Source organism: Macrotis lagotis, chromosome X, assembly GCF_037893015.1.
Source record: "Macrotis lagotis isolate mMagLag1 chromosome X, bilby.v1.9.chrom.fasta, whole genome shotgun sequence".
Taxonomy (NCBI): Eukaryota; Metazoa; Chordata; class Mammalia; order Peramelemorphia; family Peramelidae; genus Macrotis; species Macrotis lagotis.
Window position 1 is genome coordinate 566,538,222 of NC_133666.1, and position 23,426 is coordinate 566,561,647.

Genomic DNA, 23,426 nt, shown 5'->3' on the forward strand with positions numbered 1-23,426 from the left:
GGACTATTACCTTAAATTTAGGGGAAAAAACTGATATCTTATTGTCTGATCATGCTCTCTTATACTTTATGTTTCTTCCTTAAAGATATGATTTCTCTCTCATCACACTCAATTTGTAACAATGTATACCATGGAAACAATGTAAAAAGTAACAAATTACCTTCTTTGGGGGGTGGGGGAGGGAAGTAAGGGGAAAAATTGTAAAACTCAAAATAAATAAAATCTTTATAAAAAAATCCTTAGAGATAACATCATTTCTAATCTAATTTTTCGCTCCCTCAGGTGAGATGTTTACTTCCCCCAAATCGTCTTTATATGACATGAAAATTCATGCCATATGGATGTACTTCACCACCCTTGTTGTTCTCTTCTATACTGATTAATATCCTTCACAAAACATGTCACATAGCACTGTACACAATGCTCTAAATGGGGTGTGACCAAAATTGAGTACCTTGGGACCATCACCTTTCTCCCAGAAAGAATTACTCTCTTAGTGACACTCAAAATTTCACTTGCTCTCCTGGCTTCCTAGGAACACTGTTGATTCCTATTAAGGTTTCCTTCCTCTAACTATTTTCATATAAACTTCTGTTTAATCATGTCTTCTCCATTTTGTATTCATGAAGTTGATTTTATGAATCTTATTGTAAAACATTGCTCTTATCTGTATGAAATTTTATCTTCCTTGGTGTGACCCAATGTTATAGCCTGTCAATATTCTAAATTTTCACATCACTCAGTTCATTATTGATCACTCTCTTTGTATCATCCTCAAAGGTGATAAGTGTACCACCTATGTGTTTATTTAAGTCACTGACAAAACTATTCAGTGACACAGGGCCAATCATAAATCCTTGCATACTCCTCTGGAAATGTTCTTCCATGATGACATGAAATCATTAAAGGGTCAAGCCAATGAGCCATTTCTGAATAAACTTAACTGTACTACTGAAATGTTCTAAGGGATATATGTGTTTGTGTCAATGTGATTTTTTTCTCTAATGAGGCATATCATAATATATACTTATCTGTCCATTTTAGGTGACTGTCCATATTCTCCCACCAATTTTTCCCAATGGGTTCAACCAATATGTGGGAAGTAAGCCTTGTAATCTCTTAAAAATCACTATATCAATGGAGCATATGGACTGATCATTGGTTATCTTTTGCTCTGTAACTAAGTCATTTTAAAAACAGAGATATACATATATGTATATCATCTATTTCTTTGATTACATCTTTTATTTGGTAAAGTTCCTTACTTTCTAGGGGTTACAACATGCTTACACTTACTTAGCACGTTTCTGCATTGCCTCTTGAGTGATCTCATTAAAATATGAAGTCAGGAAGATGTCTATCATCTATCTAGACTATAGATGGACAACATCTATAGACTAATTGAACATCATAATTTGAACAATAGTCATTCTTCATGAATAGTTATAGATCTTTTAAAAGAAGTTTTGCAATTTGGAAGTACTTGATAGAACCAGAACAATTACATTCATAAATAAGAACACTTGTAAGAGTCCATCATTCACAGGGAAAATTTTTCTTTCATTTTGGAATCTTCTCTAGCTCTCTTCCATGACATTGGAAAATTTGGTAACCACATGTTTCCCAATTTTAAACTTTGTATGATATTAATGACCAGAAAGTAATTAAACATACTTTTAGCTGTCACTAAATTTTTAAATGAATCTTGACACATTACATATTGGAGATATATATTGGAGGGAAGCTTTCATGATGGCATTTTGCTCTGATGAATCAAATAATAGTCAATACACAATAGGCACAGTGGAATCTTATATTCCCTGCCTCTTTCAGCCAGTTTTATGATGAAAAAGATGTTTTCTATCACATAATATCTATTAAACCAAGTAGACATAGAAGATATCCATATCAGAGGCAAAATAATCATGAGAGTTTTAATCAATGCACAAAGTATTTGGGGAAGGAAAAATAGAAAAGAAGTAGAAAATCCCAGATTTATTAATAACCAAAAAGACAAGAGAACATAAGCTATCGAAATACCTATTTTTCTCCTTTTCTACAGTGTTCATGGGAATAATATATACAGGCACTGAAGATATCTCTTTTAGAAATGTGACCCAGGGGATCCTACCTGTTGTTCTATTGAACTCTTTAAAATCTGCTCTTCCAAAATCAAGGATGGATATCAGACAATTTTTGGTTTACTTCTCTTTTTCAATCATAGACTCCTTAAGGGAGTGGTATTCCCCAAATCCCAGTAACTCTTTCTGTCTTTTTTTAAGAATAATATACAAACTAGAGGGGCAGCTAGGTGGTGCAGTGAATAGAACACTGGCCCTGGAGTCAGGAGGGTCTGAGTTCAGACACTTGATAATTACCTAGCTGTTGGTCCTTGGGCAAGTCTCTTAACCCCATTGCCATAAAAAAGAGAAAAAATGAATAATATACAAAATAGAAATAACCCATTTGTTTCCTCCATATTTAAGCTAAGTTTTGGGCAAAATAAGAGTCCTAAGATCATTATAAGTGGTTTTTTTCCATTATACAATAGCATACTTCCATGATAGGTTTGTGAAGTTTCTCAATTCCTTATCCATTTCTTCTTTCTGGTCAGGAAATATTCTCAAGATCATATGTTTTCCCTCTGTTTATCTTTATTCAAATGTATTCCAAAATCTTTCCCTACTATGAGTACTAGGTTTCTCAGATGAGTATTTCTTCCTAATCTACAGTGCTACTTTACCCCCATTACCCCAGCTTCTCTTCTGATAGAATAGAAGTTCCTTGGGAATAAAAATTGTTAGATTTTTCTATATTTGTATCCCCAGAACTTAAAAAGAAAAGCAACTGACATAATAATTGCTTGAAAATTATTTTTATCTATTTCCATTTCAATCAACTTTTGAGTAAGTCTAACAATCCTTTTTTTTAAAAAAATAAGTTATGGCTTTGTAGAGTCTTATTTCAGTTGTGGATTTCATTCCATCAAATCAAAAATGATAACAGTGTTGACAAATTTTTTACCTTGACTTAAAATCTCTATCTAATATTGCTTGAAAGTATGCTTTTTTATACTTACCTGGCAGGGGTGATTCCATGATCATGAAGGTGGTTTTCCCAGGGCGAGGTTTATCCATTGCACTCCGGATGAGCTGACCCCTGCGATTTCTCCAAATGCAGGAAACTCAACTGCATAATTTGTGGTAGTGGGGGACTGCATTCACACTCTCCCCTGTTAAAAAAAAAGTATGCGTTTTTATTAAAAATTAATTTGCTTAAAATGTGTAAAAACACCCTTTCTGAGTGGGTGAGAAGCAAACACTTCTCAATACAAATTTAAGAAGTGTTATGCTAAGTTAATTCATAAAAGTGGGACTTGTTCCATTCCCCAGTTGACAAATGGTCAAACAATATGCAAAGGCAATTTGCAGATGAGGAAATCAAAGCTATCTATAGTCATGAATAATTGCTCTAAATCACTACTTACAAATTAAAGCATCTCTGAGGTACCACCTCACACCTCTCAGACTGGCCAATATGACCAGAAAGGACAATGATCAATGTTGGAAGGGATGTGGAAAATCTGGGACACGGAACACATTGTTGGTGGAACTGTGAACTCATCCAAACTTTCTGGAGAACAATTTGGAATTATGCCCAAAGGGCAACAAAAATTTGCATACCTTTTGAGCCATCAATACCATTACTGGGTCTATGCCCTGAAGAGATTATGAAAAAGGATAAAAACATCAATTGTACAAAAAATATTCATAGTAGCCCTGTTTGTGGTGGCAAAGAATTGGAAATTAAGTGAATGTCCTTCAATTGGGGAATGGCTTAACCAACTGTGGTATATTTATGTCATGGAACACTATTGTTCTATTAGAAACCAGGAGGGATGGGACTTCAGGGAAGCCTGGAAGGATTTGCATAAAGTGATACTGAACAAGATGAGCAGAACCAGAAGAACATTGTCCACCCTAACAGCAACATGGGGGTGATTATTAACCTTAACCATCAGTGCAATAATCAGGCACAAATTTGGGGTATCTGTGATGGAGAATACCATCTGTATCCAGAGAAAGAATTGTGGAATTTGAACAAAGACCAAAGACTATTACCATTAATTTTTTTTTAAATCCCGTTATCTTATATAATTACGCTATCTCTTATACTTTATTTTTCTTCCTTAAGGATATGCTTTCTCTCTCATCACATTCAAATTAGATTAATGTATACCAGGGAAACAATGTAAAGACTAACAGACTGCCTTCTATGGCATAATAACTTTTCCTGAAGTTATTCAAGAATTTCACTAAATCTCGGGCCTGATTAAAGCTATTTAGGTTACATGGAAATAAATCCTATGCCCCAATATCACATTTTCCTTTTTCCCCCTCAGAATGATGGAAAAAAACTATTATTAAAAGAAATTTCTTCAACTAAATTATATTCAGTTAAATGTTTATTAAGACTGCTGAAAGAGTAGGATTTTGCAGTGTTCTCAACAAAGGTTAGATAAGTTACTTTTTTCAAATAACATGAATGTAATTTAGAAAGCTTGAATAGAAGAAATCAATAAAAGCTTTAATACTTGATGTGCCAATCTAATTGAATTCTTCATAGATCCACTTGGATTTAAGTACCAGACTTAAGGAAAATTCCGTTTATGTTAGTAATTTCTGAAGGGCTTTTCAAGAAGAGAATGTATGGTGTAGCTTCATAATAAAAAAACTTGATATGGAAGTTCTTGAAGACTTAAGATGAAACATGGTACCTATCTCTAAATAATGAGATGAGGAACTCAGTACAGATTAAAACTTTTTTTGGACATGGCTTCATGTTTGTAATCTATTTTGTTTTCTTGCTTTCTCGATGGGGTAAAATAGGGGAAGGAGAGAGAGAATTTCTAAAATTTAATTTAATTTCAAATTAAAAGCACTGTAACTGAAGTAAAAAATCAGCAAGTCTTGATGCTACTACTTGGTTCTGTATGACCTGGAATGAATCTTGTAAATGTCTCCATTTGAGGTTTTCTTTGCAAAGATACTAGAGTGCTTTGTCATTTTCTTTTCCAGGTCATTTTACAGATGACAAAACTGAGGCAAATGGGGTTAAGTGACTTGGCCAGGGTCACACAGCCAGCAAGTGAACTCAGATTTTCCTGACTCCAGATGTCACACTTTATCTATTACCTTTAAATCTGTAGTACTAAGACTATAATCATGGTAGCTATTATTTAATACTTTTATTTCCCCTTGCTGACTGTGCAAACCCTATATGTCTGAAGTTCTTTCTATTTGAGATAGAGGTACAAAACTATTATGTTTACCCCAGGGAAATAGTGACCCAAAGCATATCCATATTTCAACTAATTCTTCTCAAGGTATTTTAACATAAAGTATGTTCAAAGAAGGAACTGGAGGTAATGTCCCTGAATAGTAAGACTATATGATTTGGGTTCCTATGGGGAGAGAATAATAAAGAGAAATCAACATCTCTACTATATATATAAAACAATCTTGTAAAGATTTCTTTCTCTCCTCTTATTAACTTAATCTTTGGAAGGTCCACTCTGGGAAGCAGGTATAATGCTTCCTGTCAATGACTTTTTAAAGATTTTTGTTTGTTAGTTTTCCTAATTTCTAGTCATTTTATGCCACTTCCTATCTCTGTTCTTCCTTGAACTAGCAAGCAAAATTTATTTTAAATGTATCATAAGGGTTTTAATTGACCAGTTCCATTCACACCTAATTACAAAAATGCATTTCCCATTTCACTTTGGTTCCATAACAGTATCCTTGTTTCCAAGCCTCAGCAGCCTCTCAATAAATGTTCCGGGAATTTGCCTTCAAATGTTCAGCAATATTCTCACCCTCATTTTTTCATAAAATTTTTCTCCTGCTAAATCCCTTCAAAGCTCCATGACTGGTTCTTTGCTTTTAATGAATTTAAAGATAAGTATTCACTCTTGGATGTTTTTATTTCTTTTTCCCTTTAAATGTGACTTGTAAATATTTCTGGTTTAATTACTTTATTGTTTAGCTAATCACAATAAAATAAATGGAATGTTAATATTTTCAAATGTATTAAGATTCAAAATAGTTTAATTTGGTCATTTGTTCATAGAGCTACAGAATTAAGTAAATGGTTTAATTTTTTAATCATATTTGCAACCAAGTCAGGTACTAATAACCAGAGTGAATGTGAAGTTAGTTTAATTTCTTCTACAAGGCAATTGAAAGTGCTAACAGCCATTTTTTATTGTTGAAATCTTCAGTTTCTAACATCCATTATTAACACAGATAGGTAACTATCTGAGAGTAAGACCCTCGATAGACACACTAAAATACTCATATTCCACATTCCATTTAGAACGACTATTAATGCCTCTAATTCCTCCCATTACATAATCACTGTCAACTGAGCCATCCTTCCTTCCTGTTGCCAACATGTATCTCCAACTTACCTTTCATCATATTAGGTCCTCCATCCTGATCATTCAGATTTACCCCCTTAGATGCAAGTTACTGTCCCTTTCAAAATGTTCATGTCTTCTGATCAGCCCTGCTCAAACAAGATTATCATGAGATCATGATTTATTTTTATCAGGTTTCCAGTCATCCTCAAGGTTTGCCCAAAATAATATTTCAGCTTCTTCATTATAACTAAAATTTGGCTTTCCTTAAAGACCTCACGCTTCTTTCAAATCACTTTATTCTAAGGTATTCTGTCTTCTTCATCTAACTTATATGATTTCTGTACAGCATATCCCTTGCTTCTTTTCCTCTGCTGCTTACGGATTATTTTTTTAGATCTGATTTCTCAGTTTTCTTTCCTGCTACTAAATGTATGTATTCTGATTATTTTGCCCTTTCTCAATCCATTCTGCTGTCACCTCCTAGATCCTAAGTCACTTTTCTAAATTACTCAATCCCCTTAAATGCGGGCTTAATGGTTTCATTCTTTACCTCATCACATGCCTTCATCCCCAGGGACTTCCAAATTCATGCTTACAATATGTCTCTCTTGAGGGTATGTTTGAACATTGTCCTGTTTTAGTGTTGATATGTCTTTGAAGCAAAAAAACAGTTCTCTGATGGGGATTTTGTTCTGGTTTTAATTATTTCTCTCATAAAAAATGAATTCTATATTTTTCTGAAATGCAGTATTGATACCACATTGACAATTACTAATTAATTCATAACCTAACTACATACCTGAACTCTACCATCTTACTTGGACTTTTAAAAGGAGAAGAGAGATACAGGGGTACAGAAAAAAAGAGATGAGATGAAAGAGGAAAGAAGTGATGAGAATTCAGTTCCTAGAAGAAAGCATATGATTCCACAAGCCCCTTCAAGTAATTTAAGTACTTCATGGAATCGTGGGGAGCAAAGGAGTTCCTGGATGAGGCAGAACAAGATACAAGAACTGAAGCACATTGTAGCTCTTCCCCTTAAAGTTTCTTCTAATAGTAAATGAAAAATCATGATCTTGGCTTCAAAACAATTCATTTTCATTATAGCTTTTTAGCAAAATTTTAACCTCAGAGAAATATTCCCAGGACAATTCCCATTAAATAAAAAATGCTATGATTTAGTAAAAAAAAAAAGTAGTGAGTTATGAAATTTGAGCAAGCAAGCTATCGTCGAAAATATTCTTTTTTTATCATTATAGGTCAGGGTGCTCCATTTGGATGGAAAATCTCCTCCCTATGAATATAGTAAAATGTAGTACTCCAAATGTAGTGAAAAGAACTAGTAAAGCAATATATGTGATTATTATAAAAGAAACGGGAAAAAAACTAAAAAAAAGTTAAAACTTAATACTATGAAATTATAATAAATAAATCTGAATCCAATTAAATGATATAAGAATATGCTTCTCTCTTCTTTTTTGCAGATATTTGGAATTATGGACATGAAACATTGCATATGATTTCAAATTTGGTTGATGTTTAGATTTTGAGGAATTGTTATTTTCCTGTTTTTGATTTTTTGTAGTTATTGATGAAAATACGAAAGGAAAACAGTCAGACTTTCACAGGTGTATTTATCATATTATTCTCTATTTCTTACTGTAAGTGGTATTCTATTATATTCATACACCATCATTTATTTTAATTTGTCATAGACGATAGCTTTCTAGGAAGGGGAAGAAGGAGGATGTCTAGTAAATATTTGTAAAAATTCTGGTTAACAATAATTTTAATAATAAAAATGGGATCTTTGAGGCAGGTAGGAATTTTGTTTACAATTTACCAAATATAAGACCAGCAAGGCCCTGGAGTCAGGAGGACCTGAGTTTAAATCAGGCCTCAGACATTTAATACTTAATTGTGAGATCTTGGTCAAATCACTTAATCCCATTGCCTTGCAAATATCAAAACAAAAAAACAAGTTTCCAAATATAATTCAATTGATTTCTAATTCCTTGAACCCAATTTATTGTTCATTTATATCAAAATACTAAATAAATGGCTTGTCTATACAAATGAATGGCATAATCTCATTAATTTTTCACCCACTTTATTTTTCCTCACTGGTGTTTGAGAATCATGAGTTTCCTTGAAAATATAATGTTATATTTCAATACAAATAAACTTCCTCATCTTTGCATTCCTTATAATACAGACATACATATCTAGTAAGTGCCATGTTTATTGTTAACTTGAAGTGAGAGCAACTGATTTTTTTTATAATTTTCATTTTAATTTATGGAATGGAGCAAGAATTTTCATAACATAGTAGAATCTGCTCATTTCTAGTCCTTCTTGAACTCTCTATAATTTTAGATACTGTTGATATCCTTTTCTCTTATGACTCTGTCTTATCTTGTTTCTCCTCTTGTCTGATTATTACTTCTCAATCTCCTTTGGCAAAAGGGCAGCTACACGATAAAGTGGATAGAGCGCTGGTCTTGGAGTCAGGAGGATGGGAATTTGAATCCAGCCTTAGACACTTGCCACTTCCTGAGTGACCTTGGGCAAGTCACTTAACCTTGAATGCCTTGCATCCAGGGTCATCTTCAGTTGTCCTGATTCATATCTGGTCACTGGACCCAGATGGCTCTAGAGAGGAAAGTGAGATTTGTGATTTAGCACAGTGCCCCCTCATTCAAATCCAGTACATATGCTTGTGATGGCATCACATCCCTGATGTCCTGGTCTTCTTCGAGAATGAAGGACAAAACAACATAGAGAGAAATTCAGCTCAAGTGACAGGAGACCTTTCCCAGTACCATAGATATTAGTGCCTTCCCATTTAAGGTCATATTCCATATTTGTCTTTTATGTGACAATTTATGTATACATTGTCTTCCTCAGTGAAATATAAGCTCCTTGTGGACAGGAACTGGGGTGGGGGTTTTTTTGCTTTTTTTTGCTTTTCTCTCTTTCTTCAGCACTTAATATAATGTCTGGAATAAAACAGACACTTAATAAATGCTTGTAGGGTAATTGTCTGATCAATATCCAAGATCCTTGACCTTTAGAAAAATTCTACTTCCCTTTTCTAAGTGTATCTAACACCTCTCCTTTCTGGGGTAAATGAGGGATTCCACCTTCCAACAGGACCTATTCAAATAGCATGAGTCATCAATCTTGAAGTGATCCTTTTATATGCTGATCCTTGTTATACCAATCAGTATCCAGAAATGGAAAGTTCATGAATTTACTATTATTTATCATGTTTCTGCATCTAGTTCCTGATGCACATGGATCATTATTGAATTAATCCCGGTAAGAACAGACCTCACATTTTCCTCCTCTTTATTGTAATGATCTAAGGCGCCAAGTCCTTAGAACATAGGGCATGTGCAAAGGGGAGGAAGGAGTGATACAAAGACCCCTCTCCCCATCTGTGTACATCCCTGTTGCCTTGATACCAGAGCTACTTTCATTCCCCTAGTAGAGTAGAATCCAAACATCTCAATACAGTACTTCCCCCAACAAGTAGTGCTGTGCTCTATATGAATTCAGGCACCAAATCAAATATTTTGAATTTAATTAAATGAATTGGTATCCAGTCATTTGAGGATCTAACCTATGATAATGATCAGACTATACTACTTGGCCCTAGAGGATAGAACTAGAAGTGAAGATTGCAAGCTGCAGAGAGGTGAATGATCATTGAATATAGGGGCAAATGTCCACACAGTTAAAGTTGTCTAAAAGTGGAGTTAGTTATTGCAAGGATGGGTTTCCAGATATTAACAAGTAGAAGCTAAGTAATGGGATTGTTTGGAATAGATGTCTTCTGAGGGTCTTTCTGGAGTTAAGATTGTGTATTCACAGGAGAATCTGAATCAGTTGAGTTAAAAACATCCTTTCCTCAGACTTGATTTTCCCTTAATTGATTGTCACTATCTTTTGGAACTGGTTAATTTTCCTTCCTTCTTTTAATATTTTGGAAATGTGCCTGTTCCCCAAATTGGTACTGTCCTTGGATGATCTATCTCACTATTTGTCATGAAGAAAATGTGTTTGTTTAACTGAATTGGTTTCTGGGTGCTTCTGGTCATATTATAGTAACTATAGCTAAATTTCTCTAAAAGGTGTTAATAATGTTCTTTACAAATTTATGAAAGTAATTTCTGTTATAAATTATAAAAATAACTACTTTTATAAATTTCCCATTCTAAGAAGAAATCCATAGTCAACAGACTTCTGAAAGATTCATGACAGACAAAAAATATGTTTAATATCTCCTATAAAATCAAGATTCAAACAATCAAAGAAATCATATTTCCATCCTGAAAATAACATAGTATTTAGAAATCTGTATTGGGAAGGAAGGAAACAAAGGGAAGAGAGAAGGAAGGAAGAAGGAAAGAAGCAAGGAATGAAGAAACAAAGGAACAAAGAAGTGAATGAGGTAATAAAAGAATTAAACTGTAGCATATTAGCCAAGGGTCAAATTTTAATTTTTTTTTAATTTATTTAAGGCAAAGGGGTTAACTGACTTGCCCAAGGTCACACATCTAGGTAATTATTAAGTGCCTGAAGTCAAATTTAAACTCAGGTCCTCCTGACTCCAGGGTGGATGCTCTATTCACCATACCACCTAGCTGCTGCCCAAGGGTCAAATTTAGAAAAAAAACTATAAAAATATAATAATCATCAATTTTGTCAACACAGTTTACTAGCACTACAATGTACCTGCCATTTACCTATATTTGCACTCTTTTCTACAACCCACACTTGGAATTCACATTTTTTTAGAATATATAGTGATTGTTTTTTCAATTGGCAAAATCTGATATATAATTTTATTGTAAATCTGAAACAGAAGACAGCATCATCTAAATTCAATGGTGAGGCTGATAGTTGAACTTTGCGACAGTATAACAATAAAAGGCACAAATATAGATATCCTCAATGGTACAAATATAGCACTATCGTCCTGGCCTCATTTTCTTTTTTTTTTTAGGTTTTTTGCAAGGCAAATGGGGTTAAGTGGCTTGCCCAAGGCCACACGGTTAGGTAATTATTAAGTGTCTGAGACCAGATTTGAACCCAGGTACTCCTGACTCCAGGGCTGGTGCTCTATCCACTGCACCACTTAGCCGCCCCTTGGACTCATTTTCTAAAGAATTGACTACAATATATAAACACATAAAAATTCTTATAAACACATAAAAAAGCAAAGAGGAAAAAATATCCAGGGACCCCAGAATCATGCAATTCCTATCTAAGGCAAAATTAAAATTCTACCTTTCCAAAACTGAAGTTGATCTATAAAGTAATAGGACTAATTGTGCATGTGATTTATCATAACTTAGACTCTTCTAAACTGAGAAAACTAGAACTTTGTTTTTATTATTCCTATAAATCAGTCTATTATTTCTCTAATAAATTTTATTATCACTTAAAGACATTGGTTTACATTATCTTCTTAATTTAAATTCCTACATTTATCTTCCTATTAGGATGTTTCTAGGAAATACTAATCCCCCTAGAACATCTGATATTCTCATTTGAAAATGCACCTTTGATTTGTCTATTTTCTTATTGTCCCTTTTCCAAACTGATATTTCAAAATCAACCAAACCCACAGAGCAACTAAGTAAAATGGGGATAAACATTTGTTGATGGTATGATTTAAAAATAAAGAGAAAGAATTTGAAGCATAACAAATGATTCTTTAAACTTTAATTAGATCACAACCTCTTAATAATGTAGATGAAGAACAGTAGCAGGTGTTCTTAAATTAACTGTCATACTTTGAAGACAAATTTGAAATAAAAGAGAAATTAAAATGCAGTTTGTAATTCAACTTACAGTTCAAGGCATATCTGCTCAAGAAAAATGAATTATAACTTGCTTAATAAACCACTTTTTTCCTGGTTCTATATTCCTATTATGAATATACCTAGCATTTCTCAATTGGGTCAAGATCCATAGCTCTGAAAATCTGTGATCTCTTTCTAGCAGTAATTAGCATTCCTGTGAGCCCAGGACCACCAATAAATATCAGGCAATAGAAAAACAGGAAAAAAGAAATAACCTGACTCTGTCCTCCAGTGAGTAATCTTTGTTTTTTGTGTCTTCTGCAAATTTAATAAGCATGCAAATTTAGTTATTCATTCAAGTCCTGGAAGCTGTCCAGAAGCAATATCCCTCCAATTTAATGTCAATCAGTATCTTAGTATATGTGAAGCATCTACTAATGTTTTTGTCCTACATTCTCAAAGCAGACTATGACATCTGGGAGGTGATTCCATCACAAGCTCATGAATTGGATTTGAGTGAGGGAGTACTGTGCTAAGTCACCAGCTTCACTTCTCCTCCATAGCTATATGGGTCCAGTGACCAGATATGAATCAGGATGACTGAAGATGACCCTAGATGCGAGGCAATCAGGGTAAAGTGACTTGCCCAAGGTCATACAGCTAATAAATGTCTGAAGCTGAATTGAAACTCCTGTCCTCATGAGTCCAAGGCCAATGCTCTATTCACTGAGCCATCTAGTTGCCCCTGAAGCACAGACCATGTGTAAAGTAAGAGGCCATTAGTTGAGATTAATCATTTAAGCAGTTTTTAATCCATTTCAATTCAATTTTGAACCAAGATCTTTGCATTTTCTACACAGGAATAGCAAGATGATATTTGCTAAATGATTTGCTGAAGTAAAGATGTTACGCTTATAATTTAAAATTGAAATGTCATAACAAATTAGGTCACGTGCCTCTTTCACGCAAATACATCCACATATTTAAAGATAATGACTGTGCATAATCTAAATCTTCTTTTATGCATGCTAAGCATATAGCATGGATTGAAATGGTCCCACTCCCCTGATGCTTGTAACTTGTTCTGATTTTCCAGGTATAGTCTAATTGGTCTCCTTGTCTCAAGACTTCCCCACTTTATTCTATTTTCCAGGCAGCTGTCAATGATCTTCTAAAGTTCAAGTCTAACCATATCATGTCTTTCCTCAGTAAATTCCAGTGGCTCCTTTTATTTCCAGAATCTAAATGGCATTTTAAACCTTTCAAATCTTGGTCCTTTCCTATATTTCCAATCTTCTGAAAGATTTCACCTTCTCCTACATATGCTACAATCCAGCTACATGGGTCCACTTACTGGGACTTTAGTGAGTCCTTAATCAGTAGTTTATTGCTAGATGCTAGGCACTGTGTTAAGTACTGGAGATATAAATAACAATAAAGCCCCATTTGCCTTGCAAAAAAAACCCATTTCCTTGCAAAAAAAGAAAGAAAGAAGGGGGCAGCTAGGTGGCACAGTGGATAAAGCACAGGCCATGGAGTCAGGAGTACCTGGGTTCAAATTCGATCTCAGACACTTAATAATTACCTAGCTGTGTGGCCTTGGGCAAGCCACTTAACCCCATTTGCCTTGCAAAAAAAAAAGAATAAAGAAAGACCCTGTTTTCAATAAGCTTATAATTTAATTGGGAGGGGAACAATATTCAAAAAGAAGTTGAAACAAGCAATGCTCCCAACACTTAGGCCTGAAAAGTTCTCCTTTATTAACTTTGACTCCTAAATTCACTAGCTTCCTTCAGTACTCAACTTCTGCAGAAAATCTTTCCTAGTTCTCCAACTGCTGGTGCCTTCCTTTTAAGAATACCTTTCATTTAGATTTCATATATCATATATATGTATATATATATATGTACATATGTATACACATGTATTTACATGTTGTCCCTTGCATAGGAATATGAGCTCCTTGCTTAGGGTTATAGGAAAATATTTTTGCTTTTCTTTGTATCCCTAATGCTGAGAACATTTCTTGGTACCAACCCTTGCCCTGACCCTAAACTGTCTTCCAACTATTGATTCCAACCCTAACCCAAATATCTCCCTACTGTAACTCTAACCCTAATCTAAGCACTTGCCAAATGTTCCTTGAATGGATAGAATGAATGATTAGGCTGACAAAGTACTGTCTATTAAGGTAGCACAAGATCACTACCCTTCAACATTTCCCAGAGTTAATTCACTTTCAAGTTTCCACAATATTTCTGTATATATATATATATACTCTTAATTCATCTTTCTGTCTACTTTCATAGTCATAATGTCAATCAAATTTTACTCTTTACATATCCGAATTACAGCAACAAATTCTTATCTTGTCTTCCTACTTCCAGTCCCTCCCTTATAATTGTGTGTGTGTGTGTGTGTGTGCATAATGTCTATATCACAGGTCAAAATGGCTTGAAATGGGGTACAATATTGAATTGGTGCCTCAATAGTAATGAATAACACCAAAAATTTCAAAATACTGATTCTATTTTGCCTACCAAAAACAGAGGATTGAACCACATAAAGGTATGTGAATAAAGTAATTATTTATTTTGCCATCTGTTAACACAACCATCAGCTAAGGTTTCTTTCCAGTGATCTAAAATTCATCCAGAGCTCAGAACTATAAAAATGAAACAGACATTTTGTATGTCCTTTCACAAAACTTTCCCTTGCCTGATAAATATATTTTAGTTTAATTTTATATTTATTGACTCAAAAAATGTACTCTTGAAAATATTTTATTGGCTTCTTGGTTCAATAGTTCATGTATTTATTCCCATAGGTGACTGATGAGGTTTAAAGGGAGGGCTCTATGACAGTTGTTTTCTTCAGATGCTATACACTAAACCCTCTCCAGTCAGAGGCAAGTATTCATTGAAAAGTGTCTGGTGAATAAACATGAGTTGGCCCATTGTTGTGTTCTTTTTTCCTGTTCAAAAGAATACATTTGCTTTTAAGAGAAATATCCTTGTATGTTCTGCACACCTAACCAAACTCTAGGAGTATTAAGCAAGCCCTACCTGAGAGCAATGTATACCACTAGAATGAGTTAATGAGAAGGGGGGGCTTTTATTAAGGGATAAAATAATGGAATTCTTTTAAAGAAGAGATGAAAGATTTTTTAGATCACACATGTGACACAGATTTCAAATCATTTTTTTTTCCTTTTTTCAAAATGTTCTTCCAATAGTTTGAGAAAGAGAAAAGAGAAAATTCTTAATCAGGTCAAAATAAAGTGTTCATTACAGTTTCATTATAGGTGATGCAAAAGAAAAACAGGGTTTTTGAACATTTTTAGAGATGCTGAAAGTACTTTATTTCTAACATAATAAGATCCTATGACATCGAGGAGGATTGTTTTTAGAAAGATGTTATTGAGCTATCCTGATGTGCATATGAATATAAAGCTATTAAAGCCTAAAACTACATTGAGACTTCTCGACATGCTATATTGCAGTTTTAAAAATGCATCCTGACTGATCATTCTGCCTGAGAAGGCCAATTAGCAAGTTTATTGACTGGGCTATATTAGCTCTAGTTGTCAACTTTATTGTTGTAAGTGAATGATTACTTATTATCGTAGATTTAGATATGAAAAGGACTTCAGAGGCTATCTAAATAATTCCTATCTTTTCTCTATGAGGAAATTGAAACCTGAGGATATATAACAACTTGTTTAAGGTCAAATATATTGTTAGCATCAGAGGCAGGATTTGATCAAAGCCACTGAATCAAGAAATCAAGAAGAAAAGAATCCATATATAGTCATTTTTTATCTCTCTGAATGGGAATTGCAACACAAAATTTCTCCTTTCCTAATGCATCAGAGTGGAGTGGAAGTACTTTGCATTATGATCATGTCTATATAGGTAAGTTCTAGTAGGTTTGTCTGATCCTTCACAGGCAATGGCTATCCACTTAAGCAGCTAAATTGCAAAATGAATATAACACTGGGTGAAAAGTCAAAAAGTGACTTTAAAGTCAATATCAGGCTTACTAGCTTTAGGACCCTGAAAAAGTCACTCAATATATGTTTGTCCCAGTATCTTCAATTATAAAATAGGGGGAAATAATAGCACCTACTTCCTGGAATGGTTGTGAGGATTAAATAAGATTTTATTTAGAACTATCTTATCACAAGGTCTAATACATTGTAGATCTTAATGAATACTTACCTTTCCTACTCAATGACTGCAAGTTTGGTTGAGAAAACTATTCATACCTCTAAAAGTACCTAAGAAGTATAGCTATTTCTTTACATTTTCCTTTCAAATTTGTGAATGGGTGAATCTTAACTTTGCACCTTTTATTTTCTTCTAATAGATTACAGTGTGAATTACACAAGGGATCAAATCTTTTATAAAGTTGCAAGTGTTCCTATCTTACTGTGTCCATGTCTCTTGCCTCCCCTTTACATTTATCAGACTCATCAAGTGGAGGAGGCATAATATTGATCCGGAGTTCTATCATCAACTCCTCATACACATTCACTTAAAGTGCAGAGGTAAGTTGCAAAAGAATTATTAATTCTATTTTACAGATGAGGGAAAGTAAGGTCAAAAGAGATGAAATGTCTTTGAACAAAATTATACAACTAATATGTAGAAGAATTGTAGAAGAATCTTAGAAACTTATGAAGCCTTCCTGAAGAGAACTGCCACCACTGGCCTATATTGAAAGGTTATTTCGAGTATTCTACCACTATTTCCCTTCCTTGGAATATTTAAAACTTTGATCATTAGGGAGAAAAAATCAGAAATCTTTGGGGCTCCCAAAAAAAGGAGATTAGAATAAAAACAAATAAACAAGAAAGAATCCTTGAAGGAAGTTTCTCTGATAAAGGTGTAATATCCCAGATATATAAGGAATCAATTCTAATTTAGAAAGAATAAGAGCCATTCCACCAATGATAAATAGTTGAAGGATAAGAGCAGTCAGTTTTAAAGAAGAAATGCAAGTAATCAAGAACCAGGAGAAAAGGTGCTCTAAGTCATTAACAAATAGAAAAATGCAAATTAAAGCAGCTGAGGTTCTACATCACACCCACCCAGCAGATTGGTGAAGATAAACAAACAAACAAAAAAAAAACATGCCCATTGATAAAGATGATGGACCTAAGATTTATATTATGGCATACATTTTCAAATATAGACAATTTAGTAATTTATTTTCCTGGTTATTCATACTTGTAATAAGGGTTTCATTTTTTCCAATAGTGGAAAGGAAAAAATAGATTGCTTTAAAAATTTTAAAATGGGGCGGCTAGGTGGCACAGTGGATAGAGCACCAGCCCTGGAGTCAGGAGTACCTGGGTTCAAATCCGGTCTCAGACACTTAATAATTACCTAGCTGTGTGACCTTGGGCAAGCCACTTAACCACATTTGCCTTGCAAAAACCTAAAAAAAAATTTAAAACAATTTTTTAAAGTAGGTGTTATGTGACAATCAAGAATGAAAACATTCAACCAAGAGAACAATGTACACATTAACAACACTGTAAGATGGGGGCAGCTAGGTGGCGTAGTGGATAAAGCACCGGCCCTGGAGTCAGGAGGACCTGGGTTCAAATCCGGTCTCAGACACTTAATAATTACCTAGCTGTGTGGCCTTGGGCAAGCCACTTAACCCCATTTGCCTTGCAAAAACCTAAAAAAAAAAAAAACACTGTAAGATGAATAACCTTGATAGAAGCAACTCCTCTAAGCAGTTCAGAGAGCTCAGACAACTATATTAGACCAGCTATGGTCAATGTTATCCCAATCCAGTAGAAGAAAAACAAAACAAAAAAACGCTTCAGAATCTGATGAAGACTACAAAAATTATCTCTTATGTATCTCTTTCCCTTAACCCTAATTTCTCATACTGAAAATGACTAATCTGTAAACATGTTTATCCAAAATACTTATGTACAATGCTAACCTGACTGTTCACTGCTGAGGGAGGGGGGTGGGAAAGGAGGGTGGAAAGAAACTTTGTAACTTAAAAATATACATGTGCATATGGATGAAAATAAATAAATATTTAAGAAATGAAAAACTCCTTATTTTCAAAGGACTTACATCTGAGAGATAATATTCACTACTCATATAAGTATATCCAGAACAAATACCATACAAATAAATGTCCACCACAGGGGGCACTAGTTGTCAGGAAATCAGAAAAAAAAATTTCTTATTGAATTGTGCTTGAATTGTATCTTGAAATAACAAAGAGATGGTGTGAGGCAGAGGTGAGGAGGGAAACTATTCAAGGCAAATAAACCAAATACAGAAGATGGAGTGTCATGTATGAAGAACAAGGACAATTTTATTATATGAAGAGACTGCAGTAGCTCTATGAATTTCAGTATTATATAATGAAATGGATGAATGGATTGGAGCTAGGTTGTGAAGGGATTTAGAAGGCAAAAATAATAGTTCATGCTTGATCACAGAGGCAATAGGGAGTCACTGCTGTTTATTGAGTAGGTGAATTTCTTGATTAGATTTATGTTGAGAAAAATCACTTAAGCAGCCTCATGAACCATGGATTGGAATAAGGAGATATTTTAAGGAAGGAGGGTAATGAAATGATTATTGCAATGATACTTAGGAGAGTTTGAGGTAGGAAGGTAGCCATGTGAGTTCGGTGAAGGGGATGAATTAGAGAGATATTCTATAGGAAGAAGTGATATTACTTTTCTTTTTATGAAATAATAGGATAAAGAATAGTAAAGAGATCCAAGAGAAACTCAAAGATTGTAATTCTGGTAACTAGAAGGATGGTGGTGTTCTCAATAGAATTAAGAAATATTGGAAGATGGTCAAGGATGGAGGAGATAAAGAATTCTGTTTTGGACATGGTGAGTTTGATAAACCTATGGAACATTCAGTTGAAAAATATGAGTGGTAATTCTGGAATTGAAAGCCAGGAAAGAATCTTGGCCAGTTATCTATAGATATGAGATTTATCTATGTGGAAATGATAAAAGAATCCATACAGTATTTGTAGCTCATTTTTATTTTCTCTTTCTTCTTTGTTAAAAAAAATAATTTTAATTTCCCAGTACATTCTTTTCTCTTTCTCACCTTAATGAACCTTTCATTGAAACAAAAACTTAAAAAGAAAAAGAAAACAGTTCAACAAAACTAACTCACATATCAACTGAATCTACCAGTACCTACAATGCTATATATTCATAATCTTAAAGCCTTGCCAATAAAGAAGGAAAGTGTATTTTCCTTTTTTGGCTAGACCAAATTTGATCATTCTAAAATAAACATAATTCAGTTTCAGGAGTTAAGAAGAGACTGGGGAAGAGAGAAGGTTAAAAAATTCTTATTATGTAATTTTTCTATCTCTTATACTTTATTTTTCTTTTTTAAGGATATGATTTCTCTCTCATCACATTCAACTTAGATCAATGCATACCAATGAAACAATGTAAAGACTAACAGACTGCCTTCTGTGGGGGTGGGGGAAGAAAAACAAGAAAACAAGAATGAGTAAAATTGTAAAACTAAAAATAAATAAAATCTTTCATTAAAAAAGAGAGAAATTAAAGGCACACACTGTATTCACTTCTTCAGGTAATTTAGCTACAAAGAATAGAAGAGACTATAAAATAATAGCAGAGATGGAAGGATCCAGTGAAGAAGTGAGGGTTTTTTTTTTCAGGTTTGGAAGAGTTGGGCATTATTAAGGTAAAGCAATGAGCCAGTACATGGAGACTGAAAAAAAGTGAAAGGGAAGGAATGACAGAGGAGATAATCTGTTGGAGGAGACAGTCTAGAAAAGATTCTTTAAACCAGTAGAGGGGGTTAAGACTACTGTGTCATATGAGACCAGTAAAGGAAGATAGTTGCCAGTCATCTGAGTAATGGGATGAGGAAGAGATTTCTAGTTTTTTTGTTTGTTTTTTAAAATCCCCCCCAGAAATTGCTGCTATGAATATTGCATGTACATATGACATTTCTCTCTTTGACTTCTTTGAGGATATGCCTAGAAATTAAATCACTAGATCAAAAGAGCACTTTTATCACTTTTTTTTAAGTGTAATTCCAAATTGCTTTTGAGAGTGGTTGGCTCAAGTCACAGTCCCTCTAATATTATATTGGGATCCACTTTTGTTTTCATCCTGCAGTTTTGGAAATTCTTTGCTCCACAACAGTAGTACCACGTTCAGCAAATTTTCACTTTCTTGAATTTATGAGGCATAAAGAATGACTATTGGGAGATCTCAAAATGGTTAATCTTGTCCTGAAATCACTATGTCAATACCCAGAAGTTTCATATAATAAACATGCAAAAATGATTTTTAAAAAAAATGTGACATGAGACTGTGAAGTTAGGACTTGTTTTTTACATGGAAACAACTACACAAGGCTTGTAAGGGATACTGGGATTACAAGGTGGCCACTTTGGGAGGTGAGTGTAGGAGGAGGGCTGTCAGAGTTGCCTTGGTAACAATGGCAAGTGGAGCAAAGAGAGAAATTAAGTGGTAAATGTATTTGTCTCCCCCACACCAACCTCACTGTCCTGAATGTTGAGGGGGCTCCAGTTGCCTAGCTTCAGAGAGGCTTGAAGAAGACTCAGAATGATCAGTACAATTTTTCACACCCTGGATATAGTTTGGTGCCATTATGGGCTACTTGTTCCCTATCCGGCTATCTTGCTCACATGATCACATGTGGTATAACTCCAAGGTTGGGGCTCAAATTTTAATATGTGTGTTGAAATTTATGAGATCATTGTTAAGTTGGTAAATATGATACTCCTAACAAACTCTGCTTTTTCCTAAATGGAAAAAGATGCAAGTTTCTCTACTTCTATTAAGCTCTGGTAGGTACTAGGAGGGCCTGTGATTTCATCTGTGTGGGGAACTCCAGGAAAGATAACCCTTTTTACAGACACAGATTGACTACTCTTTAACAGTTAGAGGTCAAGCTAGGTGGTATAAGTAGATAGAATGGCCATGTCTGGAGTCAGGATGATATGGTTCAAGTCTGGTCTTAGACACTTACTAGCTCTATGATCCTGAGCAATTCACTTAACCCTATTTACCTCAGTTTCCTCATCTGTAAAATGAATTGGAGCAGGAAATGGCAAAGCATTCTAGTATCTTTGCCAAGAAAACCCCAAATGGGGTCATAGAGAGTTGAATACAACTCAGAAATGATTAAATGACATTTAGTATTCTTAATTGTTTGAGGAGTACTAAGTAGCAATACTCAAACTAATTGAGTCAGTATGTGTCAAAAACAGGACTCAGGTTCTGCCTGACTACAATACTCTGCTGCTCCCTAACAATTACATAGATATGGGCAGCTAGGTGGTGCAGTAGATAGAGCACTGGCCCAGGAGTCAGGAGTACTTGAGTTCAAATCTGGCCTCAGACACTTAATAATTACCTAGTCGTGTGGCCTTGGGCAAGCCACTTATAACCCCATTACCTTGCAAAAAAAAAAAAAACCTAAAAAAAAACAATTACAAAGATACTATGCATACAGGCATACATGTCCTCCAATATTTCAACGACATGTTATCCTATCAACATGACATTATTACTAGGGATAAATAAATACCTGATGGTGTTCAAAATGCAATATGAAACCTATAATTTACATCAGTACAATTCAATCATAAAATATATCACAGATATTATAGTATATAAACATATATACATAAAAATAGACACAAATACTTTTCACTATATTCTTCTCAAGAGTTCATTCTGAATATTGCCTTATTCTTGATAAATATTGACATATATGTTCCTGAATACATCTGATGGAGTCCCACACCAACAACTTCTTCATTAAGCTAGCATACCTCAGACTGAGGTATGAAGATAGCATACCTCAGGTTGAGGTATGAAAAGTTGAGTCTCTATTTTCAAAGGCAAAGATAAAATCTAGGTTAATGGAAGTGCAATTCATATCACAGTCTTTCTGTGCTCATGTCCTATGTGTCCATCTTTTCCATATGTATATATTTGTACATATAGGCATATATATGCCTATATGTACAAATATAATTACTCCACAGTCCACATTTATAGTGTTTTTAAGCTTACAAAGTACTTTTGTCTACAACTCTATAAGGTTATTAGTGAATAACCTTATAGCAAATGAGTTTCCTTCATTTTACAAATGAAGGAACTGTGGCTCAGAGAGATCTTAAGTGAGTTTCCCTGCTTCACATAGAATATATTTTATTGAAGCTCATGTACAAGAAGACAGAGGAGGAAAAGTGTGTGTGTGTGTGTGTGTGTGTGTGTGAGAGAGAGAGAGAGAGAGAGAGAGAGAGAGAGAAAAGAGAATTTTTGAATCTGTCAGACTGTTCTGAGATTAAGTCTATGTGATAAAAAGTCAAGTAAAGAGTAGAGCAATTATCCAGGCAATTAAATGAGTGTAGATGACCTGCCTAAATAATTCAGATATGTCCAGTTTGTAAGCAACCTAGAAATATCAGGCTCCCAGCCAAATAATTCAAAATTGCAGAAAACACTTAGCTATCGAAAGCAGCAATTAGGAAAAACGAATAGTAACTGGAAAAGAGATATTTTCATCCCTTACTAATCAACTAATATCAAATATTTTAATAAATAAGTAAGAATTTTTTTAATTTAAACATTAGTTTCATGTGAGTTCACCTGAATTCTGAATGTCTTGCTTTTATCTCTTGCAGATTACTATGGAAACAGCAGAGAATCACTATGCAGGACTTGCTTCACCAGAATTAAATAGAGTTCCAATAAAAGATGTGAAATTACAACAAAAAAAAACATAAAATACACATCATTAGGCCAGTAGAGTTCTTTGCTTCCCTTACATTTATACATGTTCTACGAGATTTGAGAACAAATGAATGAAATTGAATGAAATTCATTCTCTCTATTCTCTCCATCTTCTTTTAGAATGTATTCCTTACTACATTCTTTGGCCAAATATGTAAGTCTGCCTTTTGTGCAGTTTCAAAGGAACTTGCTTCTTGACATGGATTTATGACACAGATTTCTTCTCCTCTGTGACTCAAAATTCTGTTTTATAACAGACTAAGACCTACCTTTCTATTCTCCATATCAGATATTCTGCTAGTTTAATGTCAGTGACTACTATGTCTCGAGACTCCAATACTTTTCTCTCTCAGAGTTAAAGTATCTAGAA

The 23,426-nt window shown here is 34.2% G+C and overlaps 1 long non-coding RNA gene and 1 other non-coding gene across 2 annotated transcripts in view; both read left to right on the forward strand.

Moving 5' to 3' along the window:
• Positions 1-23,100, forward strand: part of LOC141497389 (uncharacterized) — a 28,223-nt gene extending 5,123 nt beyond the window's left edge. The window contains exons 2-3 of the long non-coding RNA XR_012471319.1: positions 16,704-16,783; positions 22,948-23,100. This is a non-coding gene — a long non-coding RNA (uncharacterized LOC141497389). The remainder of the gene's footprint in view (positions 1-16,703; positions 16,784-22,947) is intronic.
• Positions 3,072-3,235, forward strand: LOC141503728 (U1 spliceosomal RNA). Its single transcript, XR_012473054.1, has one exon. It is a non-coding gene; the product is annotated as a U1 spliceosomal RNA (small nuclear RNA).
• Positions 23,101-23,426: the final 326 nt, after the last annotated feature.